We start from the raw sequence: 13,484 nt of genomic DNA on the forward strand, positions 1-13,484 counted from the left end.
AGAAAAATCTAAGAATTATTGGTCTACCAGAAAGCCATGATGAAAAAAAGAGCCTAGACAATATCTTCCAAGAAGTCATCAAGGAAAACTGCCCAGAAGTCCTAGATCCACAGGGCAAAATAGTCATCAAAAGAATTCATTGTTCACCTCCTGAAAGGGATTCCAAACTGAAAACACCAAGGAATATCATTGACAAAGTCCAGAACTATCAAGTTAAAGAGAAAATACTGCAGGCAGCCAGAAAGAAATAATTCAAATATCAAGGAGTTACAGTCAGGATCACACAGGACCTTGTAGCTTCTACAGTAAAAGATCAGAGGGATTGGAATTTGATATTCCATGAGACAAAGGAGCTCGGACTACAAGCAAGGATCAATTGCCAGCAAAACTGAGCATAATATTTCAGGCAAGGAGATGGGCATTCAATGAAATAAGGGATTTTCAGACCTTCCTGACGAAAAGGTCAGAGCTCAATAAAAAATTCGATCTTCACACACAAGTCTCAAGAGAGGCATCAAAAGGTAAACAGGGGAAAAATCTTATTATTCAATATGAGCAAACTGTTTAAAACATCTCTATAAGGGAAGATGATACTTGTTAATCTTGAGAATTGTATATTTATTGTAATATTTAAAAGGCATATACATAGGTAGAGGGAGTGGGTATAAATTAAATGATGTGATGATAAAAATGTGATTTAAAGGGTGTGAAGGGATTGTAATGGGAGATGTGAAAAGGAGGAGGTAGAAAAAGGTAAATTACATCACAAGAAAAGGTACAAAAACTTATTACAGTAGAGGAAAGAGGGGAGGGAGAGGAGCATTTGTTTGAGATTTACTGTCATTTCATCTGCTTCAAGAAGGAATCAACAAACTCAGTTAAGTATAGGAATCTAACTTGCCCTACAGGCAGTAGGAGAGGAAAGGGGAAAGAAAAGGGAGGGGAGGCCAAAAGGGATGGAATCAGTAGTAAGGGGAAAAGGGAGTAAAAGGGAGGGGGGCTGAAAGAAGGAAGGAAAGACTGAGGGAGGTGGTGGTCAAAAATTAAAACTCTGTTGTGGAGGGGAAGGGAGGAGGGAGAACTAAAAGCATAAATGGAGGGAGGATAGAGGGAAAAACACAGATAGTAATCATAACTGTGAATGTGAATGGGATGAACTTTCCCATAAAACAGAGGAGGATAGCAAAATGGATTAAAAACCATAATCCAAAAATAAGTTGTTTGCAAGAAACACATTTGAAACAGAGGGATACACACAAGGTAACAGTAAAAGGTTGGAGCAGAATATATCGTGCTTCAGCTGATGTAAAAAAAGCAGAGGTAGTAATCCTAATCTCAGACAAAGCAAAAGCAAAAGTAGATCCAATCAAAAGAGATAAGGAAGGAAACTATATCCTGCTAAAAGGCACCACAGACAATGAAGCATATCACTACTAAACATATATGCTCCAAGTGGTATAGCATCCAAATTCTTAAAGGAGAATTTAAGGGAGTTACAGGAATAAATAGCCACTAAAACTATACTAGTGGGGAACCTCAACCTCCCCTTTTCTGAACTTGATAAATCTAAACTTAAAATAAATAAGAAAGAAGTTAAGGAGATGAATAATACTCTGGATAAGGTAGATATGATAGATTTCTGTAGAAAATTGAATAGGGATAGAAAGGAATATAACTTTTTCTCAGCAGTACATGGCACATACACAAAAATTGACCATGTACTAGGCCATAAAAACCTCAGAATCCAGTGCAGAAAGGCAGAGGTAGTCAATGCATCCTTCTCGGATCATAATGCAATAAAACTTATATGTACTAAAAGGCCATGGAAAGATAAACCAAAATTAATTAGAAGCTAAATAATCTAATCCTAAAAAATGAGTGGGTTAAATCAAAGAAACAATCAACAATTTCATTCAAGAGAATGACAATAATGAGACAACCTATGAAAGCTTAAGGGATACAGCAAGCATTACATGCAATGGGGATACGCTAGATGCATTTCCAATAAGATCAGGGGTGAAACAAGGATGTCCATTATCACCACTGTTATTCAATATAGTACTAGAAATGTTAGCTTTAGCAATAAGAGAAAAGAAATTGAAGGAATTAGAATAGGAAAAAAAGAAACTAAATCATCACCCTTTGCAGATGCTATGATAATATGCTTAGAGAATCCCAGAGAATCAAGTAAAAAACTACTTGAAATAATAAACAACTTTGGCACAATTGTAGGTTACAAAATAAACCCAGATAAATCATCTGCATTTCTATATATTACTAACAAAGCTGAACAGCAAGAGGTAGATAAATTCCATTTAAATTTGTGGTAGACACTATAAAATATCTGGGAGTCTACCTGTCAAAACAAATCCAGAGACTATATGAACACAATTACAAAACACTTTTCGCACAAAAAAAGTCAGATCTAAGTAAGTGGAAAAGCATCAGTTGCTCGTGGGTAGGCTGAGCTAATATAATAAAAATGACAATTCTACTTAAATTCATTTACTTATTCAGTACCATACTAACCAAACTACCAGATAATTATTTTCTAGAGCTAGAAAAAATAATATCAAAATTCACCTGGAAGAATAAAAGGTTCAGAATATCAAAGGGACTAATGAAAAGAAACACTAGCGAAGGTGGCCTAGCCCAACCAGATCTCAAATTGTATTATAAAGTAGCAATCATCAAAACCACTTGGTACTGGCTAATAAATAGAGGGGTAGATCAGTGGAATAGGTTAGGTACTCAAGACACAGTAGTCAGTGATTACAGCAATCTACTGTTTGATAAAGCCAAGGACTCCAGCTTCTGGGATAAGAACTCACTGTTTGACAAAAACTGCTGGGAAAAGTGGATAACAGTGTGGTGGAAACCGGGCATAGACCAATGCCTGACACTACACACAAGAATAAAGCCCAAAAGGATACATGATCTAGGTATAAAGACTGATACTATAAACAAATTAGGGGAGAAAGGAATAATGTATTTGTCAGATTTATGGAGAATGGGGAAATTTTTGACCAAACAAGAGACAGAGAACATTATGAAGTGCAAAATAGAAAATTTTGATTACATTAAATTGAAAAAGGTTTTGCACAAACAAACTCAATGCAACCAAGATTAGGAAGGAATTAGAAAACTGGGAAAGAATTTTTGCAACTGGTGTCTGTAATTAAGCCCTCATTTCTAAAACATAGAGAACTGAGTCAAATGTGCAAGAATACAAGTCATTCTCCAATTGATAAATGGTCAAAGGTAGTTTTCAGAGGAAGATATTAAAGCTTATCTATAGTCATATGAAAAAATACTCTAAATCACTATTGATTAGAAGGATGCAAATCAAAACAATTCTGAGATACCACATCACACCTACCAGATTGGCTAACATGACAAAAACAGGAAGATGATAAATGTTGCAGAAGATGTGGAAAAGTTGGAACACTAATTCATTGTTGGTGGAGCTGTGAGCTCATCCAACCATTCTGGACAGCAATTTGGAACTGTGCCCAAAGGCCTACAAAAATGTGCATATCCTTTGGCCCAGCAGTAGGACTTTTAGGGCTGAATCCCAAAGAGATCATAAAAATGGTAAAAGGTCCCACATGTACAAAAATATTTATAGCAGTTCTTTTTGTGGTGGCCAAGAAGTGGAAATCAAAGGAATGCCCATCAACTGGGGAATGGCTGAACAAGTTGTGGTATATGAATGTAATGGAATGCTATTGTGCTATAAGAAATAATGAATAGGAAGACTTCAGAGAGGCCTTGAAGGACTTATATGAACGGATGCTGAGTAAAATGAGCAGAACCAGGAGAACATTATACATAGTAACAGTCACTGTGTGTGAGGACTGTTTCTGGTAGACTTAGCCCTTCATAGCAACGCAAGGACCTAAAAACATTTCCAAAGGACTCTTAAGGCAAAATGCCATCCACACTGAGAGAAAGAACTATAGAATCAGAGTGCAAAATGAAGCAGACTATTTTCTCTTTTGTTTTGTTTTGTTTTAGTTTTTCTCATGGTTTCTCCCATTCGTTTTAATTCTTCTATGCAACATACTACTGTGAAAATGTGTTTAATAAAAATGTATGTATAGAGCCCATATAAAACTGCATGCCTTCTTGGGGAGGAAGAGGCAGAAAATTTAAAACATGTGGAAGTAATTGTTGAAAACTGAAAACAAATAAATTAATAAAAAACAACCACAAAAATAAGAAAAATAAAGTGAAAAAAGTAAGATTCAATTTGTATTCAATTCACCAGTTATCTTTCTGGGGGTGGATGATATTTTTTCATTATGGATCTTTCGGAACTGTTTTGAATCATTGCCTTTATCTGAATAGCTAAGCTTTATTTTAGTATGAGTATAAGCCTGGAGTATGAACCTAGAGTCTTTGATGAGCTCTCAGCAATGGATCACATATGCAAAAACGAAAGGTAAAACACTACTCTTAAGTCTTTTATCTTCCAAAAATACAGAACCAAATGAGTTAGGAAATGACAAAAAAGGTCAAAGTTAACGTTTTTGTTCTGTATCTCTAAAGAGTAGGAGTGCAAAGTGATGGTGTAAAGAATTGCTTAAGCAGTAGTAATGAGGCAGGAAAGTATGGATTGTATTCAGTAGATGATGAATTGTTTGGTTTGGCTGAAGTACAGCGCAAATGGAAGGAAATATTGTGAAACAGGGTGGAAATGTAGGCTGCAGTCTTACTGAATGGCTGGCTAAAGGATCTGGCCTCTATTCAATGGGTCATGAAGAGTTTATTAACTTTGAATGTTGACTGTTGAATGAATAAGTGAATAGGCTGTGGGCTAGTAAGATTAATTTGTCTGTAGTGTACAGATTGCGTTGGACAGTAAAAAAAGATCAGAGGCAGATGCTTTTAAGATGCTTTTGCTAAAATTCAGATGAGAATTTATGAACTTCTGAACAAGGTTGATGACAATGGGATGGAAAGCAGAGCACGGATATTTCTGAGGTGGAATCAGTATGATGTGGTAACTGATCAGATATAGATCAGGAAGAGAGAAGAAGCAGGAAACTAAGAAATCTTGTATTCAGAGAAGGAAGATACTTTAGTGGTCATTTAGTCCAAGACCCTCACTTTACAGAACAGAAAACTGATCCCTTGAACGATCCCTAGAAAGGTGAAGTGATTTGTTCAACATCGTACAGGTAGTACCAGAGGCAAGATCTGAACCTATGACTTCTGATTTCAAATACAATGTTCCTCCTCTCCCTCCCCTCTCTTCTCTCTTCTCCTCTCCATCCTTGCTTGGGGTGCTCTACCCAGGGGAAGGTATACTTCCAAGGCCAAAAGCTGCCTTTTTTCCTTTGGGTTTAATGGCTACATTTCCTGCCCAAAGACCAAGCCTTAAATCCATTTACTCTGGAGCTCATAGATTGAACAGGTCCCTGCCCACCTAGCACAGAGTGAATGTAAATACTCAATGATAACTGTTTTTCTTTTCCCCAGGAACCCTGAGGGTCTTCCCCTACCAGTTTGATTTCTTTTTTTTTTTTTTTATTAAAGAGGCCATCCCCTGAGTAACTACTAAAAGAAGCCTATTCATTGAATGGGTGCATCTCACTCAAGTGAGAATCTAATAAGACCTTAGCCTAAAATGGCCAGGGTGTCCTATTGCACCCTGGGCCATCTCCAATCCTCCTGATGAATATCTGGCCACTGGGCCCAGATGGCTCTGGACAAGAGAGTGAGGCTGGTGACCTTGCACAGCCCTCCCTCATTCAAATCAGTCAACTGCAAGACATGTCATCCTGATGTCATGGTGCTCTTTGAGAAAGAAGGACAAACACAACAAAAAAAAAACAGCGTTCTTTCCACTAACCCAGGCTCAGTTAAAGACAATGCTAAAGTTTCAAGGTGGTGACAAGAAGAATAGTGGGGCCTGATGAGGTAGAAAGTAGTACTCAAGCAGATGGAGCAGGCAGGATGCAAGATGTGACCAGGCAGAAAAGTGATCAAAAAGGCTATGCATTGAAGCCCCCCACATGGACTTAGCTGTGTGCTTTCACCAAGCATCCTCAATCACCTGACATTGCTGAACAACTCTTTCCTTCCCTTTTCCTATTCCCTTTGCTTATCTGTATGGAATACTAGACATCCAGAAGCAGTCCTCTCCTTGCCTCTTTCCTGTTCTCCTTGTTCATGGTATGACAAAAGGCAGCTCTGGATTGCCTGATATTCCAGGCATTCCAGAGCTGTGCTTGCCCCTCCTACCCTATCCTGTCAAACTATATAGACCAGACACCCCAATAATGGCTCCAGCTCCTTTAGGGCAGCAGGGCCCCCCACCTATGCTCTGTCTCTTCCACACAGAAACAGGGCCCATTTGGGAGCATCACCCGAACAAATGTCTTTCTTTAATTTGGAGAACTGTCTGAGTGAATTTCTTTCAAGATACTAGAATCTGCATGTTTATCATTTCTGGTGGCATGCAAACATTCTTGGGGTACACCCTGAACTCCATCAGTGCCATTCAGAAAAATAAGGAAGGTAGGGCAAAGAGTTGATTTTGATGGAAAAACTCTTTTCCCCATTTTACAGGTGAAGAAACTGAGATTCAGAGAAGTGAGGGAACTTGCTAAAGGCCACACAGCTATTAAGTGGCAGTCAAGACTCAAACCCACGCCTTCAGTCTCCAGGCGTTTCTCATGAAAGGTTTTCATTTTTTTCTCCCCACTTCATCCTCTCTATCCCAAAGAGCTGGCTCCTGCCCATGTTTCTCTGGGTTGACCTCCACTGATCGCAGTACATCTTGAATATGTTGAGTTGAAAGTACAGGTAGATTATACGACTGGAGATACTCTCAGCAGACAGTTGAAAATTCCTACTGGAGCTTGAGTGGAACTAGACACAGATTTTGGAATGCCCACATAGAGTTCATAGCTGGAGCTGTGGTTGTATGGGACATCACTATGGGAGATAGTACAAAAAGAAGAGGGCCAGAGATAGAACCTTGGAAAATACCAATATTTATGGAGAAAGAAAAAGAAGAGAAGACATTGAAGGATAAAGAGAGGTAGGTGGAAAAGAGGAGAGAGCTGTATGACAACAATAATTCATATTTATTTACTTTAGTGCTTTTAAGATTTACAAAGTAATACAGCATCAAGGTCAGCAATGCCACATTCTACAGAGAATCTGAGAGGGATAAGAATGGGGCATGGGAAATGTTGTTAAATTTGATGCCTGGAGTCAAAAAGATCTGAGTTCAAATCAAACCTCAATCACTTAACCTCTGTTTGCTTTAATCCACTGGAGATAGAAATGGAGAACACTCCAGTATTTTTCCCAAGAAAAACCTACGGACAGTAATGGCATATATTGTCCATGGGGTCATGAAGAGTTGGACATGACTGAACAACTGAAAATCAACAACAAAGTGCGCCAATGAGGTGGTGCAGTGGATATGAATGCTGGTCCTGGAGTCAGGTAAACTCATCTTCCTGGGCTCAGACATTTCATGTCACTCAGGGTGACCCTGGGCACAAGGGTCACACAACCCTATTTGTCTCAGTTTCCTCACCCATAAAATGAAGTAGAGATATGGCAAACCACTCCAGCATCTTTGCAAAGAAAATGGAGTCACAAAGAGTTGAACACAACTGAAACAACCAAACAACAAAGATATCAATAGAATTAGAGAAAATACCAGGTGGATCCACCATGAGGGACTTCTGGAAGGACATATGAGATCTCGCTCTGCATCAACAGAGGTCATGCTCAATTCACTTAGATCATTAATTCATTAGAATACATAACTAGTATTTATGAGCTCATATCATCAGGATTGTGCCAAGATGAATTAAATCCTGTCGTATCAAAAAAAAAATGAGCAGAGTTCATTGCTAAGATGCTGTCTGTGATCTTTAAAAGTCTACAGAGAACAAGAAGAGTCCTGTACAACTGAAGAAGGGCAAATGTTCTCCTGACTTTCAAAAAGGGAAAGAGAATGGAGTCTGCAAGCTATAGGTCAATTAGGTGGACTTCAATGTCAAATGGCAAAATTGTAGGATGTGGTATTACAGGTTAGCTAATAAACATCTAGAAAAGAAAGCAATCACAAAGAACTAGCAAAGTTTCTTCAAAAAGAAGCCATGTCATGCTTCAAATTGGTCTGATCATTCTGTAAAGCAATTTAGAATTATGCCAAAAAGTTAAGAGGTCTATACTCTGATCCAGAGATCCCACTACTGGGCATATATCTTAAGATCAGAACCAGAAAGGCCCCATATACACCAACATACTCACAGTAGCACTTTTTTGTGATACCAAAATACCTGGAAATAAAGGTGTTTCTCAACTGATAGAAACAAATTATGGAAAATGAATGAAATGATATTGCCTCAAGTAAAATTCAACAAAGGCAGACTGAGACAAGTTTTCTCCAAGCAAGATAGCATTTTATTAACAGGGCACTACCTGACAACAGAGTGAGTCTAATAACTACCTCAGTTAGCCAAAAGACCAAGAATTGATGATGCAATTCCTTTTTTTAAGCATTTAGGGTTAGGGTTAGGGTTCATCTGAAAAAGATCTGGACTGCAAGATCAACATGACCCAACAGTGTAATATGACGGTCGAAAAAGGCTGCATTGAGAAGGGCAGTGTTCAGCAAAGGGTCATAGTCTCATCGTGCTCTCCCTTGCTTCCAACTTCATTCAACTAAAACTGCCCTCTCCAAAGTTACTACTGATCTCTTGGTTGCCAAATCTAATGGTCTTTTCTCAATTCTCATTTTTCTTGACCTCTCGGTAACTTTTGACACGTTCACTTCTGCCTAGATTTTCTCCCCTCTGTGGTTTGTGATACTGATCTCTCTTGGTTCTTTCATCTAAACAGATTCTTCTTTGTTGGCCCTCATTCATGCCACAACCTCTAACTGTGGGTATCTCCAATACTCTGTACTGGATCCATTATTCTTTTTGCTCCATATTATCAACTGAAGATCTCATGAGATCTCAGAGTTTAATTACTATCTCTATGCAAATAATCTCCAGATCTACATACCAAGCCTTAGTTTCTCTCATGATGTCACAAATCTCCAGGTACCTCTTTGACATCTCAAACTGGATTTCCCATAGGAACCTCAAATTCGGCATATTTAAAACAGAACTCATTGTTTTTTCTCCAAAACCTTCCCTTTCCCAGCTTCTTTATTACTTTCTAGGGCACCACCATTCTCAGTTACTGAGCTGAATGGGAGTTTCAGCATCAAGCCCTTGCCCTACACATCTAATTTGTGGCTAGCTCCTGTTGTTTTTACCTTCTTCTCACATCTCTCTCCACTCAAACAGCCACAATCTTAGTTTAGGCTTAACTTGGAGTTACACTCATTTTGTTTGCCTTCAGAGGGCAGAGCGGGGTAGAAGGGATCGAGTAAGAAGTCAGATTTAGGTCAGATGAAAGGACAACCTTCTTAAAAATTAGATCTACGTAAGAGTAGATGTTTGGGGGGGATGTATAGGTTGCAGTAGCTAGCTTCTGAGATAACTTCCACTCTTGCAATGAAGTAATTCAGAGGGTGTCAGGGCCAACACAACATTACCAGTTGTGGTGCATCTTGAACTTTTGTACCTAAAAAAACTGTATCTTCCTTCACTCTGTGGAACATCAGTGAATCAATATTGCATGCTATAGAATACATACAAATATTCTCATTTATCCTAACTGGCTCACAGATTTAGAGCTAGAAGGGACCTAATATTTTCTCCAATCCTTTTATTTCAGAGATGAGAAAACGGAGACCCAGTGAAACAAAGTAACACACCTAAATCATACAGGTGGGATTTCAACTCATTTTTTTTTTTAATTTAGTCCTTCTCTCATATGAAATTAGAGTTGATATACACAATCCCAAATGGGAGAAAAAAAATCAAAAAACTTCCTAAGGCATTTGATTCTTCGTAAAGGAACACAAGGCCATTCTTCTAGCACCTGCCAAATAATTAGCATGCACCCACTAAACAGCTATTGTTCTTTGCCTTTTAAGTACTAAAAACTAGTCAAGAACATGTTTTCCATCTGGCTGGATTATCCCCTAGTGCCCAGCAAACATCACAGATGAGACCTTGCAGTCTCTCTCGTTAGCTAATTTTGGACAGATCAGAGAACCATCCAGTTATCATCTTCTCATCTCCCTCAACTGATTAAAGATTCCAAATTAGAGGGAGCAGACTATATAGCTTGCTCCCAACCAATGACCATGCTGGAATCCCTGAAAAGGAGGAAGTTGTTCTAATGTGTCAGAAATGGAACTTCTCTTATAAAAGATGGACAAAACTTAGGAGCTTCCTTGGATCTGCCACACCAGATTTGGAGGTCCACAATATCCTATTCCTGGATTCAGTGAATCATATTCTTCAACAATAAATCTCCTTTGGACACACAGGTCTAGTGTGTGGTTTTATTTTTAACATTAAAAATTTTTTTTGAGTTCTGAATTCCCCCTCAGTGAAAAGCAAGAAATGTGATGTCAATTATACATGTGAAATCATTCAAAACACATTTACAAATTAGTCATTTAGTAAAATAAAAATGCAAGTAAATAGAGTGAAAAATTAAGCTTCAATCTGCACTCAGATTCCATTAGTTCTCTTTCTAGAGCCGGATAACATTTGTCATAATTCCTTTGGAATTGTCTTCGATCATTACATTGATCAGAAAAGCTATGATATTCACAGTTGACCATCACACAATATTGCTCTTATTTGTACAACATTCTCCTGGTTCAGCTCATTTCACTTTGCATCACTTCACTTAAGTCTACCCAGTTTTTGCCAAAACCATCCTGCTCATCATTTCTTATGACACAATAGTATTTCATCATGTGTCTGTTTCCTTTTCCCTTTTCTAATGTGTCGATACTTGAGTTGCCACATACTTACTGGCAAGGCATTTACTGACAATGAAGGAACTAAAATGGATAGAAATCAGTCTCACGTTTTTTAAACGTGAGGAGTCCTTATTCCAACCACTGCTGTAAGTGGTTCTGTTTTAGAAGATTATATGAAAGGTCAAGCATATTGTATTATTCTGTTATTTAGAGTTCGTTAACCCACTTTTTATATACATTCCATAGAATTTAAATTACTGATTTAAAACGACTGCTAATTGTCAAATCCAAGTCTTTTTTTATCCATTTTGCTTTAATACTTGCTAAAGATCACAGATGTAAAGGTGCTTCTTTTTAATTCAGAATTTTGTACTTTCCCTTTAACATTCGCAACTTACACTGTCACATCCCCCCAAAATTACCTTACTGAGAATGAAAAACAAAAACCTGAACCAATCCCTTTTTTGCTTTGTCTAGGAAGGCCTGCATACCACATTCTGTAGCATCACATTCATGTGGCACTTAACAATGAAATGCTTTGGGGCCTATTTTTTTTTTTTGAACCAGGCAATTATTTACCTTTTGCAGTTTAATTTTTTTACACTTATGAGTGACTGATCACATGTTGGGACTCTCAAGTATTTATTAAAAAAAAGGGATAATTTAGAGGCAGCATGCAGTAGGGAAACGCAGGATTTAGAAGTCAAACTAAAAACCTGAGTTTGAGTTCCATCTCTTCTACTTGCTAACTGGTATGACCTTGGGTGAAGTCATTTTTTCTCAGCCTCAATTTTCTCCTTTATTAAGTGGGGATTATTCTTAGTAGAATTTCCTTAATAAAAGGATTTATTCAGTGAAGTTTGGATTCAGTCAATGGGTCGCACTTGAAGACCTAGAGGGCCACTTGTGGCCTCAAGGTGGCAGGTCATGATTCTTACACTACGCTTCTCAGGGTCATAGTGGTGAGCAGCAAATGAAAAAAAAAATACATGTGAAAACTTTGTAGCTATAAAGCACCATACAATCAATAGCTGCTATCACAGCCTAGACAACTCAATAATAACCTAAGCAGCAGGAGAGCAGGGGGCCTGCAGGCAAATTTTCTAAAGCAGTTAAGCAAAAAGCCTGAACAGGACAATGGATTGCATTTATACAGTGCTTTTTGTTTATAAGGCACATTCTTCCCAACAATCCATCAAGCAGACAGAATTATTTCCATTTTGCAGATGAGGAAATTGTGGCTTGGAAAGGTTAATGAGTTTCAGCAAGGGTCATATAATTATTAAGTAGCAAAAATGGAATTCAAACCCACATCTGGCCTGAATCTTAGTGCAGCACTTTCCCCAGTACACAACGCCGGTGAAATGCAAAACGGATATTTTTATGAGGTCCGATAAAACTATTCTTCATGCCAGACAGCAAAAATATTTTCAGCCGAACACAGGGTATCCCAAAGGTCTTCATGCAGCTTTAAGCCACTACAGCTTGGCAGCTGCATGGATTTGGGGACACCCTGTATAAGAGTGCTTTACCTGCCCCTGGTAAAGTGATGACATCACAGACATCACACAAGCAAATCCTTCAAGGATTAAGGGTTCCTGATGTTGAATGGACCCCTATTTACAAGGTTCTGCTAATTCAACAATGGATATTAAAAAAAAGTATTAGTAGATGCTTCATAAAATATTGCAGCATTCAGAATAATGCAAAAAAGATGGAATAAATCTTTAATACTTTTAAATCTAGTGATCCCACTGCTAGGTTTATACCCAAGTTGCTTAATGATTGGGGTGAACGGCAGTTGGGGGAAAAAGAAGTCATCTGTGCAGCTCAGGGGTCTGGGGAGAGAAAAGGGGAGGTACGCTGGATCTGACTTCAAAACACCTCCTACCAATATGCTGGATTTGGAATAATTCAGGTTTGAATCCCACTCTGTTACTTTGGTGAATTTGGACAAGGGACTTGACTGTGCAGCTTGTTTCCTTATCTAATTTCTAAGTGAGAGAAAAGTTCCTTTTCTATCTCCCCTAATTGACCTTTCCAATTTCTACCAGTTAGTTACTTGCTCCTACTTCTGTCCCAGAGATCCAAGGGGAGCCAATTTTATTTTTCTTCCACATAATAATCTTTCTAAAGGAGAAATTCTTTATCATTCCTCACTTCTGAAGTCCTGTTTTCCTGCCATACTTTTGGTGAGGTGACTGAGAGAATTAAGTGGTTACATAATATGAGGCTAGTTAAGGGTTGAGTTAAGTGGCATTTGTAACTAGATAACCTGTGTCTCTCCTCCTCCATAAGATGTCAACATTTTGGGGGGAAACATAGAGAACTTCTCATGGTGTAACTCCTTCCACTGATTTATCTTTTAAGAGAGAACTGGGGAACTGAGAGGGTAGTGACTTATGTTACAGGTGGGAATTATACCTAGCTCTTCCTGTCTCCAAAGCCAATTGACTATTCATTACTCCACAGGGATTCTCAAACATATTGAGTTAACTTCATACAGACTGTAGAAAAGAGCCAGAGAAAATTATTATAAGGGTTATACTGAAAAAGAAAACTGATTAGGAATACTGGAATTTTTGCTACAAAGAGCTAATATTTTACTTATATCACA

The sequence above is a fragment of the Notamacropus eugenii genome, chromosome 5, assembly GCF_028372415.1.
Source record: "Notamacropus eugenii isolate mMacEug1 chromosome 5, mMacEug1.pri_v2, whole genome shotgun sequence".
In the NCBI taxonomy this organism is placed as follows: domain Eukaryota; kingdom Metazoa; phylum Chordata; class Mammalia; order Diprotodontia; family Macropodidae; genus Notamacropus; species Notamacropus eugenii.